The sequence below is a fragment of the Neopelma chrysocephalum genome, unplaced genomic scaffold (genome assembly GCF_003984885.1).
Source record: "Neopelma chrysocephalum unplaced genomic scaffold, ASM398488v2 Primary Assembly neopelma1_60, whole genome shotgun sequence".
Classification (NCBI taxonomy): domain Eukaryota; kingdom Metazoa; phylum Chordata; class Aves; order Passeriformes; family Pipridae; genus Neopelma; species Neopelma chrysocephalum.
Genome location: NW_020897715.1, coordinates 12,162,711 through 12,180,667, shown reverse-complemented (window position 1 = coordinate 12,180,667; position 17,957 = coordinate 12,162,711). Strand labels below are relative to the sequence as shown.

The window sequence follows — 17,957 nt, the reverse complement described above, 5'->3', positions numbered from 1 at the left end:
TCTTGAGATACTTGAATTAAACACAAGGAGGAGTTTGAAGTCATATGTATATGAATAAGAAGCTATGGAAAATCCCTGACTGATACAGGAGGTGTTGGCACTTCCTCTGGTCAGTGGGCTAATGAAAAAGTTCTATAAAACCAGGACCTGGACTTTATTCAGGTGCTGCTTGCTGCTCATGCTCTCTGTGGTGGCGGCAGCTGCTCTCGCCTCTGGATTGGAGGCTGCTCTCAGCTCTGGGCACAGCCCTCACGCCTCACAGGAGCACCTTGCCCTCTGCACTTCAGGGACGCCTCAGATGTGCCTTCTACCTGTTGCCTGAATATCCTCAAGTTATTCAGATTTCCTCAGGAGAAAACCTGTGTGTTTTAAGAGTGATATTAAGAGGAATAAGATGAATTAATGTGATACATTACAGTACTTCAAAAATTAACTGGCCTATCCAGTAAATTCTTCTGAATCCCTCCTAGTCTTTTCCTGAGTTCACTGCACATTACAAAAGTCCCACTTGCTTCAAAACAAGGTTTTGCTTTTAGGGACCAAAACAACTATTAAGGTTTGTTGGACAGGGATTATACTGAGCCACCAATTACTTTAGAAATATGGTCTTTTCAAAATCTCATAGGGAATATCTGGAAGGGAAGTTATGCAATCCCAGAAAGCATTCACTTTCTGAATTCTGAATTTTGTTTTCTGCTTTCTCTCCCTAATTCTGGTGAATTAGTAATTTGTTAGCAGATTAAATTATAGCATTAGATTGCTTTTGCAGTAGGGGAAATATATATTTAAAGAAAAAAATTGCTCTTGATCTAAAACCATGCACATGTTGATTTGACTCTGGATCAGATCGTTGCAGCTGAGTTATAATCCTGAAAACTGATGTTTATTATGGAAACACTGACATAACCTCTACTCTTTTGGTTCTGGCAGACATGTCAAAAATATCCAGAGACCATTTTTTCTGACTGAGTTCTTTGCTAGTCTCCTTGGACTTTGCTTTCTGAGTCTTTGCCAATTTTACTGCCATTCATTTTGTCTAAAACCGTCTTGGAAATACGTCAGTCTGTAGGAACCATTAAGAAATAACACCATTACACGTGTTTAATAGGTTAGCTGAAGGGTGGGGAAAGTTTAGCAACTTCTGCTGTGTCATGGTCATTCCAAAACGCTGAGTCCAAAAGGTTCATGTGAAAGAGAAGTCAGGAGGAGAAAAGTAAAGGTAAATTGCCAAGAAAAGCATATTTGTTGTGAATTACTTTTATTGCAAGTACAGTCATGTTGCACAAGGTCTGCAAAGGTTTATTGATTCTTTAACTAGCAAGGACAGTTGGCAAGCGTCTCTAGTATGCTTATATTTAGGTTTTGTCTCTATCATTTTAATATTTTTTTATTATTCATTTTGCCATTAAAAGCCCATGGCAACCTAGCACTGTGCTTATCTCCTCCTACAGTCATTAAAAAGACAGAACCTATATTGAGAAACATTAAGCTTACACGTAAAATATGAAATCCTAGAGTAATAACTTGTTTATAACCTTAGTCTCTCCCTTATGATACAGTCTTTAATGAGAAGTCACATAGTTTTTCTGCAAATACAGAGCTATAGAATCCTTGATACATGCACCTAATGGCACTTAATATTAATGTGCTTCACTAATCAAAAAAAACCCCAAAAAACCCTAACCAAACCAGCTGTCTAATGTAGCAAAAAATAATGTTACTTTGTAGGTGTGTTCTCTTCTAGGGAGAACATGTATGAGATACATTAAAGAATGTAATATACAATTAGATACAAATACAGCAGGTTATTGAACACATACATAGGAGGGGTTTTTTAGGATTTGCTGACTTAAATGTATATCCAAGATGCACTTCATAAAAGGTTTGGTGGGGTGTTGTAGCTGTGTGGACTTTTAAAAACTTCAGTATTTATCACAGTAGAAAACTTTTTCTTGAAACATGAATCTAGCCAGTATTGACTTTATAGGCTATGAGTCCCTTCATATTTTCAGTTGTTAATGCTTTTTGCTATAGTTTAATTTCTTTTTTCCCCCCTTTCTCTTAAATCTCTGGATGTTCTTTTTTTTCTTTTTTTTTTTTTTCCCCATTCCCTTTTGTGTAAAACAGATGAACTTTTATTTATTCAAGTTTTCATGAAATTTAAGATTAGGTAAACATTAAGAATAGAAAATTTACATAGTGAAGTTTCCAACATTTTTGAGCGATTGAAGGCAGATGGATTATAATGGAAACTTTGTCAGCTTCGCTTGATAGCCCTCAAGTACAAATATATCAGAACTGGACTCCCTAATTTGTCTCCCCATATTTTTAGGGGATTCAAATCTCTATTTGAACCTGATATGTACAGTCCACAGATAGTTACTTATAATCTAACATGCAAACAAGTGCTTAAAAATATGTGTGCTCTGGACAATGATAAAGCAAGCATAGCAGCATTAGAGCTACGCTTACAAATATCCGAACTTGCTTTCCCTTAGCTGGTATTTCTTTAGTTTCTCTCCATATCTCTTTTATATAACATCCTATAAGATTCTAAAGCATTTTAAGATTTTATGCTGCATCTCATAAGGTGAGGATATATAAAAATCCAGACTAACTTTAAGTGCTGAAAAATATGTTCCTCTTCACGTGCAGTCTTTTCAGAACAGTGCGAGTTTTCATTGTTTGATACACTGGTCCTGTGGTCCAGTCTTCATGAAACACTCCCCATAGCATCACTCAAAGTCTGATCATCTCTAGTGACTGCAAGACAGTGAAGTAGAGTTTGTCTTCTGTGTCTCATTTCTTTCCCCCACCACTCCTACGATGAGCAAAGAAAAGGTGCCTGAGCACATTTTGAGTTGGCCCCATCTGTATTAGTAAGTGCCTAATACGAGTTGCATTCCTAGATCCCTCTTAATGAAGGCCTTGCTCTTTTTCTTTAAGGATCACTTTCATTTTAAGACAAATCAGACTAGCTAGGCTGTACATGACTTTTTGTGTAAAATTTGCTGGGTAATTTCAATGCAATTCTAGTTATGTGCAAACAAAATGAATAAGCATGTACAAGACACTGAATATATGTTTTCTTTTCCTAACATTGTGACGGAGATCCCGACTGCGTGCTGGCTGGTAGTACCCTAGTTAATGTTAGTAGATGGGGATCTGGAAAAAAGAAAAAAATAAATAGAATAGTCAGAAACATTGTATATCTGTGTAATTTCCTTAAAATAGGGTTTGCCTTTCTTATAACATGGAGTTTTTTGTTTGCACACTGTGCTATTTTAGCACCTGTAAAAATGCCTGATGTCAGATCTGCAAAGAAAAAACATGTTGCCCATTGAAAACAATTTGAATAAATGAATATGGGGAATGTGTGTCTTCCAGTAAAGATAATGCAAAAGAAGTTTTAAGAGCATTGATAGTTGATTTTTTTTTTAATCAGCACACTCAGTTTAGTTTCTGATACTAGTCTCAGTGTCTGCTCTGACTTGTAATAAACTTCCTTTTAGTCTTCAGTCTTTCAACATCCTTTAGAAACCATGTTAACAGACTTTAGAATCCCACTGACATTATCAGAAAAATCCCCAACCCAATATGAATAAATAAATGGCTGCCCAGAAGTCCAGTGTTGTGCCAGCCTAGTGGTGTTTCCTTGCTTTGTAGGATCTAGTGTCAAGTGGGAGCAGGAAGAATTTGGGTAGCCATGTCTCACTTTGGAGGCAAAGGATTCAGCAACATGAGGGGAACGAGAGGATTTCTCCTTATTGACTCAGAATTATTCTCATTAATGAGCTAGAGGCCTGTCTGTCTAAATTGGTGACTCTGGGTGTGTGCTTGTGGAAAAGAGAGAACACCATGGATATATTAATGAGTGAACAAAATAGGTTAAACTTTCCTTGTTTCTGGTCTCTAATTCCCATATTTCCATGTCATCCAATCATCTCAATAAATGCAGGGCTTTGTATTGCATACTATGCATAGTGTCTATGATTTCTGTGCACCTACAAGCCTGTAGGTCCTGAAGAGATAAGTAAAAAGTTCATGTATAGTATTACTAAAGACGTCTCTTAGTAACCTTAATGACCCTCATGATCAATAAGAGCTTGCTAGGCATCTTTATACCTAGCACAAAATGTCACAAAAGCATTAATTGGTAGATTGTTGTAGTTTCTAATAGGATTTGGGCATGGGTGTAGGAGGGAAACCTTACTTTTGGATGGAGAGGTTTATGGGTTTTGTTAGGCATCCGCTCTTCCACCAAAGGACACAAAACTGAAAAGGCTGGAGCAAGTTTAGTTCAGAAAAGCACAGTTCTGTTTCTACATGCTTTGCTTCCCTCTTTCCATGGCACATACCTTAAATCTGCATCCATCTCACCCCGCCTGCATTTCTTTGCGTGTATCTCCCTCTTAGAGCTCTGAATTCAATATAAGGAGTAGTGTAAATCAATAGTAAATGCTAACCGCCCACTCTGTACTCAGTTACGCAATATCACATACTGTGTACACAGAGACAAAAAGGGAAAAAGCACACACAGGCTTTACATTCAAAAGCTCTTGCATAATTTTGCTTTTCTACAGCCAAAAGAGGAAAAAAAAAAAAAAAGGGAAATAACAGATGGGGAGACTTGCAGGTTTTTTTTCCCTTTTCTCAGACTGTACAGAGGCGAGTTCATTTAACATCCATGGTCATTTCTAATTGCCCCGTGCTGCAGATAAGCAAGGCAGGCTTGCTTGTGCTTGAAAATAAGACTTTTTTCCAGCTTCCATGATGTGGTGCACTTTTCAGGTAATATAAGACGATCTATTATGAAGTGTTTAAGTTTGAATTGGTTATTTCTTTAGTCTTAGTGAAAACAAGAAAAAGAAACACCTCACTTCAACTGTTCAATACATGTTGCAAAGTGAAAGAGGGACGAGGAGTAAGCGAGGTTGGATTGAATGCTCTGACGTGGTTTGTGCCTTTTTTTTTTTAATCTTTTTTCCTTTCTGAAAAGCAAAATATCTCTCAATGTAATATTTATGTAAAAAGCCAGTTATGTAACTCTCGCCTGCCTTTCGCTTTTGTTACCTCTCTGGACTGTACAGCTCTACTGTTTTTCCTGACGACAGATTGTATTAAAACCTGCAAATCCTTATGAAAGGAAAGAACAACTGGGTGCCCACAGCACAGACTTTAATTTTGAGCCTTTTTAAGGGCTTCAGGCTGGAAGACAATGGATCTATTTAAGATCTGGTTTTGGCTGGAGGAATTCTTATTGAGTATTTTCTTGTCACAGTGTGCTCTGGAACATCCCTGGCTTCTACACAGTGTTTCTGCCTCTCTCCTCCTCTCTCTTCTCCCCCTCCCTCCAGCTTTTGGATGTATACAATGAAAGCTTTTTCCCTTTCCTCTCCTGACCTTAATGCAAGTGTCAGTTTGGTTTCTGTGTAACAGCAGCAAGTGCAGAAGAACAGTGAAATTTTAGGTTGTGCTGAACTTTATTTATTAATTTCTATTTTAAGTGACTGATGTCCATAAAGGTCCAAAGATTCTTCTGCTTAGGATTGGTTGGGATATTTTAGCAAGCAAAAATACATATAGCCCTGCTAAAATAATTAAAAAAAAAAATAAATAAATGAGGGATTTGTGGGCTTCAAAAAAAGGAACAAAAGGGTCAGTACTAAAGAAAAGTTCATACTTTTTTTCCTGTTCATTCCTACCCTACAGGAAGAAATTATTCCTGTAGTTATTGCAAGCAATTTATTCCTAGTTGTATCCTCTGAGGATCTGACCTGTTTGTGGTTGTGAGCATTGTGTCGGGGTTTGTTTTCTTTTGCCCTTTACAAATCGTTCTTGTCTGTGTGCACATTCTTGGACAGATTCTTCCCTAGTGTAATGCTGCTAATTCTGTTGATATGATGTCAGGAGTCTATTAGGTCAATTATAAAGTTATAGGGCTCGATCCTCAGTTATTTTAAAGTGTTTTTCTGGCATTGGAAAAGAGCCATAAAATGAATCTGCATGTGAATTATGCCCACTTCAGGCATAATAGAAAAAAATATTTAAAGCTGACAACTTTCAACAGTGGTCCCTGAGACAAACTTTAATGAAACAGGATTTTGTGAAAACAGGAAGTGGAATATTTTAAGCTCAGTAAGTATATTTTAAACTGTGTAAGTATATTTCACCAAATTGCTGGGGAGTACATATATATTCAAAAGTGCATTGGAGCACCTGGATTCCCTGCCTGATTCTGAAACTAGCCCTTGCTTTGGCTCTGGGCAATGAAAACTTCTTCTGCCTCCATTTGTTTCTCAGTACAGAATCACTTAGGGATTATAGTCGTAGATACTTGCTTTATTGTGCCCTGCAGAAATATTCTCAAGCTATGTTATTAATGTTTATAAAATCTACTTAAAGGCATGGGGAGAAGGTGTTGAAATAATTTGCAGAAGTTAAAAAATTATTTAAACTTCAGGCTGGTGTTGCACAAAGACCAAACTTTGGGCACCAACCACATATAAGTCTTAATAACCCTATATAATATAGATGATCACATATAAATGACGCCAGAGGACTAAATGCTAGAAGACTGTCCTATAGGAATTATAGGGCCTGAAAATCTATGTAACTGTAAAGTGGGGCTAAATCAACATACCAATAGCAGTTTATAACATAATTGCAGGCAGTAGAAGAGAGTAACCTCCTTAAAATCTCTTATACTAGTGCTCCTCATAGCTGTCAGCCCCTTAGAAAATGCTCAGAAGATGTAGATGGTGTAACTTTACAGAGAACAACATGATCAATAAGGAGTCCAGTGTTTAACTTAATCAAAAGAGTGATCATTTCTCTTTGAATGAAAATTATTTTCTGCCTGTCTTCTCACAGTCTTAGTCTGTAAGTTTTTATCTGCACTGATTGCAATGGGAGACTTATTTGGAATAGGTGTACGAAACCCTGATAACTTTTAATGGTAGACAAGCAAATTTCCCTCTTAAAGGCATCTGCATGCTTTTCAGTTACTGAGACATTTCTCTGCATGTCACTAGGTTACTACTAACTTCCAGTCTTCAGTCCCCGGCTTTACTTTGTATGCTTAGGTGGACTACTAGCAAGGCGCTAGCCTTCCTTAATGGTCAAACAAACATTTAATTATTTTCTGAGTATTTACTAATTAAACAAGATAAAAAACCTTAGAAATGCCTGCTGCCAAGCTCTGGTTATATATACACAGTTGAATAGCAACCAGAATGAGGGAATTTTGTGTTTTCTGCAGAATGGAAATCTAATTTTAATTTATGGAGGAGAGGGTGATTTGACTTGACCAGATGCTAGACATGCAACCTGTGAAACTTCTGTCTTCCTAAATTCATAGGCAAAATAGGCAAAAGGGTTGGTTTGAACAGTTTCTGAAATGAGATGTTAATATTCAGTTTTAATGAATAAGTCTTCACAACTTAAAAAGACTGCTATTTTATTTTTAAACATAAGCTGTTTGAGTCCTGCCTCTATAAAGATCTGTGCCTTAGTTTTCTTAAATTCAAGTTTGTTATTTTAGGGAAAAGGTTAAATATGAACACTAAAGATTCAAAAACAACAACAAAAATGAAAGGAGCTCTACATTAATTTTTATTTTAAAATTTCATTATTTTTCTTCCCTGACACACACTTGGGGTATATTTGAAAAATAGCTAGCTAAATGATTTTTCTGTATCCAGCAATGTGCTGAATTAGCTACGGTAGGCTTTTTATCTGGCAATTATTCTGCAAGGTTTCCTCCCTCCCTCCCTCCCTCAGAACTGTCATTTTTTGCAACTCTCACACTTTGGTTGAAGTTTATGACAATTTTGTGTCCTTCACTATCAGTAATTCATTGCTAGTGCCTTCAGTAGTTTCACTGGTCTTTTTGCCTTGCAGAAGTCCCTAGGAAATGACGCAAAAGCAATATTTTTATAATAGTTGTAACAAAAGTATCAGGCCTAGCTGCACTGAATGTTTCTGCAGTCTGCCTTTTCAAAGTTGTTATCAACCATGTTCACAGCAAACAAAGCAGATGGTTCATTTCTCTCATCAGAGAACCTGTATATTCTTGCTGTTGCTGTTAAACCTGATGTGTGCAAGTGGGCCATAACACCTGCAAGGAAGGATCACTGAAGTCCAGTGGTGTAGAGGAGTTGTCAGGATGTGTGCAGTGCTCAGAGCAGGGTCAACACCTCAATGTTCCTTACTTTTTCTTCTGTACAGTGGTTAATGTTTTCCTGTTGTCACAAAATGTAGCGGGGACTCTGGACCGAGTGCCTTCATCAGCGTGAGCCCCATGGGAGGATGTACCATGCCGCCTGTCAGAACCCCTCTGGGGAAGGAGTACATCCTCATTAGCTCGTGGGTTTGTTTCCTGGATGTCTGGTCTCATCGCTGCTGAATGCTGGTGGCCAGGGTGGGAAGGATGGATAAGGTCTCTTCACCTTGTTGATGCAGAGCCCTAAAAACAACTCTTTAGGATGTGACCTTTAATATCTGTAGCAGAGGAGAGCAATGAACTAGACTTAATGATCCGGAAAGTGTGCTCCAGGGCAAAATCTTGTAAAAAACCTAACTATTTCAGTTAGTTCAGTTTCTGTGGGGACTCGATTTGGGGTATTATTTCATAATTTCAACTGAAGAAGCCTCTAACTAGTTTGACTTTTGGGATGCATGATGAAACTCACCCCTTTAGGGAAGTTCTTGCAGAGACAAGATACAAGGAGAGTTTGCTTGTCTAAGCAACAGAGAGGGTTGCTCGCTCACGAATTTGTGCTGATTTATATGTGACTGGTTGCAGCAGAATAGATGGACTGTGCTGTGAACAAGAGAAAAATACACTCAATTGATAATGTTTTAAATCAAAATAAATAATAATGTTCTTCTTCATGGAAAGACTGTGGAAAGATATTAACAGAAAACAATGCAGAAAGAATCTGAAACCACCTTTGCTCGTAGTTTCCACTGCATATGTTTCTTAAACTCTTTTTCTGCTCACAGTTTTTATTAAATATCCTGGTTGCCTTAGGCCCCTTACACGACTGGAACAAAAAAAATGGCAAAGTTTCAATCTCGTCTTCTAGGATCCATCTAAATATACATTTCTGATTATAAAGTGTCAGTCACCACTGAGGCTGGAAATGGCCTGTTCTGCTTTGAGGAAGGGAGAGGCAGATCACTAATGGTTGCTCGGGCTGTCATGTTTCTGAGAATCAGCTGTTTTTTCTTTATACTGCAAAGATTAAACAAAGAATGTTAAACATTTCCCAATTTAGCATTTATAATGGAAAGCGGCTGTAGGGCCACAGCTTGCTGCTGCAAGGGCAGGCGTTCATATGAGGAGTCGCTTAAAAAGGCTTTTATTTTCTTTGAAGGCCTATCCCTTCCTCTCCCAGCCTGGCTGCTGTGCTTTGCAGTCAGGTGGAGGCAGCTTTTAATTTTTACTTTCATTTAAGTGAGAGCTAATTTACTTTTGGAAATGAAAGTTAAAGCATCTCAGCCATCTGCAAAGTGGAGGAGGAGGCAGTGGGTTTTTTTAACTTTTCAAATCTCTACAATTCTTTTTCTCACCAACAGGCAAGCAAAAATTACCTTCCTGAGCTCCTATTAGTAATAATATGTAGTATTAATGATCTAATTTCTTAGCTTCAGCACTTTATCTCAGTTTTTAAAATATACCTGTTGGTTATGTTCAGTCTCCTTATACTTGCATCCAGCTCAGGAGTTTTGAAATAAAAAGTTGTAGTTTTGAGTGCAGCAAAGCCACATTTTTTGACCTACAGACAGCACAGCTTTTTATAAAGCATTTCATTAAGGATTAAGTGGAGTGCTGTGACTTTGTTTGTCATAGTAAGGGCAAAGGACACTTAAGAGTAACTGGTAAATGAAAAAAAAAGAAAAATAAAAGGGGGATGACATTTTTATATCCTGTCATTATATATGCTTTTATCATGTTTGTTTATCAGCCTTTCTTACTTTTTATAGTTTTACTTGAAGAGTCCATAGTGGACATAAATAAATTGTTCAGCTTTCTTAGTTGAAGCTGAGGAGAATTTCAGTTTTATGCAAATATGTATTTTATTCCCTATGAAAGTGAAATAAGTGTTAATACACTTAACGTTTTTTAAAAGAGCAGCTAAAAATGTCCTTTGTCTGCCTCTCCATTGGCTAGTTTTCAGAAATTCAGTAGTTCTCTGTCATCACATAAGGACAAGATCTAAACTTCTTATATAATTAAAACATTTTCAGAAAAAAATATTTCTGGTTTCTTGTATAAGTTGTAAGCACTCTAAAGAAATCAGATATCCATTTTCTTCCTTCTCCAGACTGCCTGCAAGTAGGTTTTCTCTAAACAAAACAGTCTTGCACTTAGAGCTCACAAACATTTTTGTATTACTTAGATATCTACATGGGTAATTTTATTGGCCTTCTTCAGTAGCTTAAATAAGTTTGTAAATGCTTGCCCACCTTTTTGTTTCTTAAGGCAAGCTTTTTGCCTTTTAATAACTCAAAGTTTGAGTTTAAAAAATATTTCAATCTTCTTGTGATTACATTTCTTACAGAATGTTGGAATTTTTGGACTGTGCATCTGTTTAGGCACGTGGAGAAAGACAAGACTGAGATCATGTAAGTTATGAAACTGAGGGTTAATAATCCATACTTTGTTCTCTCCCCGTTTTTACAATTTATAGCCAGATGCAAGTAATAAACCAAAAAGGAGAAAAAACAAAAACTAGTTAGCTTTTATTTTTAAAGTGATTAATGAAAAGCAAAGTTCAAATGAGGCCACAAATCCTGGTGGTGCACAATGGGTTGATTTATTTTGTAAATAGACCATGGATAATTAACCATAAAACAAAACTTTTTTTTTTCTTTTTTGAAACTTGCATAATGACACTGGTTTCTTTTAGTTGCTGTGAGTTGCACAGAGGGATAACGACTTATTCACAACTGGTTGCAACTGGTTACAGCCAAGAAAGGAAAAATCCCAGAGCAGCTAGAGGAAAAAAGCTGTTAAAACCCTGCTGCTGCACTTGCAGTTTTGTAGTAAGGCATTTACTAATGGCTACAGAATGGGCAAAGCTAGCAATAACAGCAAAGGAGTAGATATTTATGTTCTCTGATGATACTTGCCACGTTATCCATGTTTTGGCTTTAAACTCATAAGCAAAAAACAGCCCCTGCAGCTGGCCTTGTAGTCCACAATTTTGTATTGACTTCTAAATAGAATTATTTATGCTTTGTTACAAGTTTCCATGATGTATCTTACTACTCTGACGCTGAGGGAAGAGTCTTCTGGATAGTCATAGTCTGACTTCCTGCCAAGTCCTCTTGTGAGCCAGAGAGTGATGCTAGTTTTTCAGATGTGTGATAGGAGAAAGCTGCCTGCCCAACATCCCCAAAATTTGTCTCTTCATAATCCACAGTCATCTGTGGAAGGGATCTCTGATGCCCAAAAAGGAGAAGGTCCAATTTGTTGTGAAAGTACATTCACTACTAATTAAAACTACCAGCTGGGATTACAACCCTGGAGACTGTAAATAAAGTCGAGCATGAGATGTTTAGATGACAATATGGCCACTTTTGTGGTGGTTTGTATTAGTTGCCTGTCATCAGATTTGCTCATCTCGTGCCAATTTATTAGAGTGAAGAGAAGGATTATGTAGGTAACAGTCAATATGCGAGAGGTTGGATTTGCCACACAGCGACTGACTGTATGGACACCCTAGCTTGCTCTCACAGGCCACATGGGCCTTAAAATTCTTTTGACTATACAGATAAGATCTGCAATTCACAAAGCTAAAATCTGTGTTCATGTTGTTTATTGGTGCAGCTGTGCTCTGTTTCACAGATGGTGACTCCAAGGTACTTGAGAAAAGCCCTCCTTATTCCGAACGATAGCCTGGGTAGGCAGAGGTAGTGGGTAAAAATGCTTAAAACAAGTATTGTTTTACATGCACTGAATCCGTTTGTTACAGCAGTGTTACAGGCTGATGTTTGTAAGGGTTCTCTATCCTAAACTGATTTGTGCACATGCAGTTTCTTCTGCAAATTCAGAGTATTTATTTGTCAGGAATGCACTGTAGAGATTGAGAGGAGAAGCAAATTGTTAACATCAGACCATCGCCTGCTACCCACTTGAGCTTATTGTAGATAACTGGGTATAAGGGTTGTGTGTTTTTAGTCTAGACCCCAGTTACAAGACAGGATCTTAGATCAGCACTTTAAACATAACCAGAGAACTGATGAGTTCCCACTGTGTTACTGACACTAGTAACTACAGCACATGGGTTGCCACTTCTAATCTGTTTTTAGGCCAGAGTCAAGTTAAAATAGCACTTAGTTTGAGCAAGAAGCTTCTGTTGTGGGTGGGAATCATGCTGGGGGCAACATTAGCATTGTACTTACAAACAACATTGCAATGAAGGCAAGACCCCAAAAGGCTCAATACAGTCTTTGGCTTCTCTACAGGTCCTCTTGGAAGGGAAGCCAGCCAAGGTCCACTGTGGTAGTGCTAAATGGATGGGCCTGTCCCATGGGGTCTCCCTTGAAACTGCTTTTTCTCAGGCTTTTGCTTCTGGGAAGCATGTCAATGTATGGAATCTGCTGTGTACTGTTTATGAGTTAGAACTTGATTTTATTGACTAACAGAGTCCTTGTATCTTGTGACAATCTTTTTCTGTGCTCTGCATCATGCCAAAGAGACAGGGGAGTGGTGTTGGCATGTCTTTGTATGAATAGGTCTGTCATTAAATATTTGAAATAGAAACATCTGAAATAGATCTTGCCTGAGAAGAACAATGGGATAACTAGAGAAAGCCAGTTTTCTCCAAATTTGCTTTTAGAGGCTGGAACTTTAAGCAAACAGAAAGAAAAGACAAGGAAAAAAAAAACAACAAACAAAAAACAAAGAGAGCAGGTATTAGTACAGAGGCTTAAAAAACCCAGACCCTGGAAGACATAAGGAAAATTAAGAGGAGAGTGGACAAATGCTTAGCAGAGGGGGGTGTTTCTCATTTGTTTTAATAAGACCAGCTAAGGGAGAGGGAAGCTGGTGGTAGAAGGATTGAAAGTACCCCATTCAGAAGAGGCACTGTGTTTAGGAAAGGAAAACGTTTTGTCTGATATGGATCTAAGCCTGAGGACCATTGACTGCTAGTCATGAGAATGCTGAGGCATGGGCATGCATTTGGGTATTTTCTGTATTCTCTGATCTCTAAATCTGTATTTTTATTTTGTGAAGCATGAGGGATTCAGTAGTCTTCCTCAGGCAGTTAGGCTGTGAAATCTTACTGTTAGAAAGGGTTACAGACAACCTTAGATGAAGGCACACACAAGGTGAAGGAGAGAGTTTTCAACTCCTTTCAGATTGTGCAAAGTGTCAGCACATGGCTCCAGTATGCAGAACACAAATTCAACAGACTGCTCGGTGTGCAGCAGGAAAAGCTCTGTTAGAGGTAATTGTAGTTCAGGTTTTTGAACAAACCTTTGTATTTCCCTCATGTTAATAACCTATTGGTAAGGATATGCAATCCAAACTCCTTTTATTTTATCTACTCTGTCTCTTCCCAAATACCTCTCCCCACATCTAATGCTTCAAAAATCCAACAGGTGAGATAATCCCAACAGTTTTCCCAAAGACTTCGCCCATCTCAGCCTTGTGAATCGTGACATCTGATGTTCTGATAGATCAGTTCAAGTTAGAATGTGCTTTCATGGGGGACTAAGTAGTACAGCTGTTTGAATTCTTGGACTTCTGCTCCAAGCATTGCATTCAGAAATTCGCTGTATAAGAAACAAAAATTTTTGGTTCTCACTGAGATTCTGACAACATTACAAAAGACCCTTCACCAAATGACATGGGAGACGACCACTTCTCATAAGCATCTCAGTGCTGAAACAGCCTAGGATGACTGGGCATGATGAGTGTCATGCTTAAAGGACTAGCTGTACTTCAGCTCTCCTTATGATCTTCCTAAATAAATAGTTTCAGATGTCGGCACTCCTGCTGCTACCTGAGCTAGGTGAAATCCCTCAGTTCTTCCCTGTTTAGGCCAGGATTTGTCTCATAGCTTCAGTCAAGCTTCACATGACTTCACGGTATTTCGCGTTTTAGTAATTTGGAAATGGTGATCAAGAGCCTTCTTAGCAGAGGAAGCAAATGGTTAAAGAAAAAGGAATTTTAGATATTAAATATCTTATTAATCACAACTGCTCTTACATTTTTCTATAAGTTAAGTTTAAGGTTAAAGGACAGAGTAGAAACAACTAGCATTCCCCTCACTTCTCCTCACTCCAGAGTCTTCTGCAGGACTCTCTGGGAGTTTCAGTCTGCTGCTTTATCCTGCTCAAAACTGGTTTTGATATTTGCCCAAATGGCAGTAGTAATTAAGGGTACTTGACCCAACAAGATGTGTGTTAGTCATTACATAACTGACTGTCTGAAAAAGCCTCTTAGCTTCACCAGTTTTTGGACAAGAACAGCATAACACATGGGTTATTAATAATAATTAGATTGTCACTGATATATTGATAGTATGGCAGAGGTATTATAAGCTTCTTCTGAGGCTCACTAAAGTGTACTGAAGGTCGGGACTAGGAGCACTAAAAAAATACTGGTTCATTAAAAAAAGAATACTTCCAGGACTCTTATTTATTTTCATTATTCATATTTCCAGATAAAGCTTTTTGGCATTTGTGGAACAGAAATGCATTTGTTTCAAACTTTTATTTCAAAAATGTATTTTATATTCTAATATAAAATTTAAATCAAACCTGAAACTAGCAATCAAAACAAAATTATTTTGTCAAAACAGCATTCAATTGATTGAAATGATTTTTTATTTTTGTTTCATGGGTAACTTTGCAATGCAGTGTTTAATTCAACTGTGAAACAAAAGCAAATTTCAAAGTCTAGCTATCCTATAAAGCAAGAATATAGGGTTGTGTTTGGGCTCTTCTAGGTCATGCTTAAGGGAGTGCTTCATCAGAATTCTACTGAATCTGTTGAATCGACAAAAATTTTAAAATGTGTGAGTACTTGTCAGGCAGGACAAGAGGAAATGGCCTCAAGCTGTGCCTGGGGAAGTTCAGTTTGGACATCAGGAAGAATTTCTTCGTTGTAAGGGTGGTCAAGCATTAGAATGGGCTACCCAGGGAGGTGGTGGAGTCACCATCCATGGAGGTGTTCAAGAAATGACTGGCCATGGCACTTAGTGCTATAGTTTAGTTGACAAGGTGGTGTTCAGTCAAAGGTTGGACTCAATAATCCTGGAGATCTTTTCCAACCTTAATGATTCTATAATTCTATGACTCTAAAACTATGCTGAAGTCTTCTTGTGTTGATGTTATAATGGGACTTTCTGTCTCTGTAACAGTTGATCAGAACCTGTCTTAGCAACTGTAAGTAGATCTCCCCTGGGAATTCTGTGTTTCTGCTCAGAAAATTGGGAAGCCTTTGACACCATTTCAGCTCTCCTGGCTTTCTTCTTTGTGGGCTGGTCATGAATCAACCCTTTCGAATTCCGGGTGCTTATCTCGGTGCAATTGCTTGCAAAGTGAGCAAACAGTTGAAGGTAATGATAATGTGAGTGCAAAGCCTATGCAGTTAATATTAGTGCATTCACTTTTATTTGGTACTTCTTAGATTTGATTTAAGAGGGACCTTCCCCTAGAAGAGCACATTCTGGTTATTGCTTTTGAGTCTCTCCTTGTCCTTATAACACCCATAACACATTATCTCTTTTTCTTCCTCATGTAGAATCTGTATACTTAAACAGTAAAATTCTTCTGGCAGCAGTCTTGTCAAGGGCCACAGTGTGGTTTGTGCCTCGGAGGCATTTTACTTTAGCTTATGGTTTTGGCTAAGTTTAAATTCTTCAGGAGTGGCCTAAATCTGTTTCAGTGAGAGCACCCTACAAAGGAAAAACATGAATGTAAGGGGGGTATTTTGGACAAGTAGGGCAAGGGTGAAGATTAAAAGCAAAGAATATAGTTAAGAATTGCTCAATTACTGGAAAATGTAAAGCATCTGACCTTCTCTCAACAGTGTGATGATCCTTACCTTTTGAACAAGGACTGAGATACTTAGCCCACTCAGTGATACCTTGGTTATTTGGATCTGTCGTCCTTGAGTTTGGATAGATACAACATTGTCGTAGTCCTTGAGAACATCAGCACTGCAACTTTTTTAAGTTAGGGATAGATCAGTCTGATTGCCCATTCAGGGGGAGTTGTGGCTCTGCAAACTTTGGTGTGCTTATTCCCATTGGAGGTAAACAGAAGACAACAAAATAATACAAATTGAAAAATTTTTCCATTCATTAGACCACTTCACTTTTTATTTCTATTTTTCAGACCAGGAAAGGGATATTTTGTGATACCAAAAAGCTGCTTTTAAATAAATGTATATTTGGACAATAGTGTTGTTGGTTCAGTATTTCTCAGTAAACAGGCCTGTGACATGAAAGGCAGGAAGATATGCTTTGTCCAACAGCTGTCTTCTGTATCCATCAGAATTTTTTTACGTGACTAAGCATGTAACCTGCTATATCAGTATAAACTGAATTTAGTCTTAAGAAGGCTGATTTAATCTGAATATTATCTTTTACACTAGTCTTGGACATGAAGAGCTGAGGTATTGATGTAATTGGGCCTTAAAAAATATAACAATAAAATCTCCCCCACCTCAGAGCTAAATAAATAAATAAATAGAATAGAATAGTTTATGTTTTGGACACGCTCACAATATTTCCTGCATGCTAGCGGAGCAGTGCACATCAAAAAGATAATAATATAAGCAGTAAAATATCCCAAGCAAACAGAAAGCATCTGTAGATCTAGATCTTGCCTAGCTGGCTTAGTGTTATTGGGATGGTTGTTTTTAGCTTACCATGCCATTAATGCTTTGCAAATGTATATGTGCATGCTGAGGGTTGGCCAGGAATTGAACTGCCTTTATAATGGTTATATTCAATTACTGCATTGTGCCTGAATGTCTACAGATATGTAAGAGAACAGGAATGGTACTTGAGAAACTATTAGACCATGCAGGATCTGGTCTACCAGCTCTTGTCACAGGAGAATGTAACGAGCTATAAACAGGATGTAAAGAAACATTTGGAAAGGTGTTTGGAGAAATCCTGGGATGTATCTGAAGTGTTTGTTAGCTTATAGCCCAGGATTGATGGATGTCCCTTTTGTTCTGCTATTGCCTTTAATAAATACCACGTCAAACTCAGAGATACAATTTAAACTGGAAAGATTTGTATCGCTAAAAATGTATCATAAATGTAAAGAGAAAGCTATTCTGCCTCTTCTCATTCAGTACCTTTCCTTTCCCTCGCTATTTGTAATAGGGGAATACTGACGCATCTCACTAGGCCTTCACTGAACCTGATGTTCACTTTCCAGTCTGTCTTCAGAAAGCCAAGGCCATTTCTGCAGGGTACAGGAGTGGAAGTTCAGGGGTATGGACAGGATGTATGACTGTATGGTTTTTGAATGAACTGTGTTTTGCTTTATATAGTATTTCTTGTAGAAAACAGATGAAGTTCCCTTGGAACATGTATTGAGCCTCATCTAAGTTGTCTCTTTGGCTTTAGCAGGCTGGGGATCAAGTTCATGCTGGAAATTCTCCATTCAAACTGTTGGATGCACTCAGAACCCATGACTCTTGTTCAAGCTATTGCAGCCTGTGCTGCCTTCAGTGCCAAATCAACACTGGCAGTAAAGCATGATTGCAAATACAGAAGTCAGAAAACATTTGATGTTAACTTTGTATTAAGTGTTAGAGGCGAATCCCCTCTTGGAGTATGAGTTTGGGGAACCCTGAGATTTCCTGATCTTTTTTTTATCTTCCCTTACTGTCTCTAAAAGTAAGTGGGCCATTTTGAAAGAAAATCAAGATTGTAAACATTAATCCAAATGGGTTCCCAACAGGAGGAATTTGG

The 17,957-nt window shown here is 37.9% G+C and overlaps 1 protein-coding gene across 12 annotated transcripts in view; it reads left to right on the top strand.

Annotated features, from left to right (window-relative positions):
- Window positions 1–17,957, top strand: part of ZBTB20 (zinc finger and BTB domain containing 20) — a 503,503-nt gene that overhangs the window by 235,940 nt on the left and 249,606 nt on the right. The window contains exon 1 of one of the 12 annotated variants that reach the window (XM_027681163.1): window positions 4,773–4,791. The exons of the other annotated variants lie outside the window; for them this stretch is intronic. The gene's annotated coding sequence lies outside the window, so the exon portion shown is untranslated. Of the gene's footprint in view, window positions 1–4,772; window positions 4,792–17,957 lie in introns of those variants that run through there. 12 annotated transcript variants of the gene reach the window in all.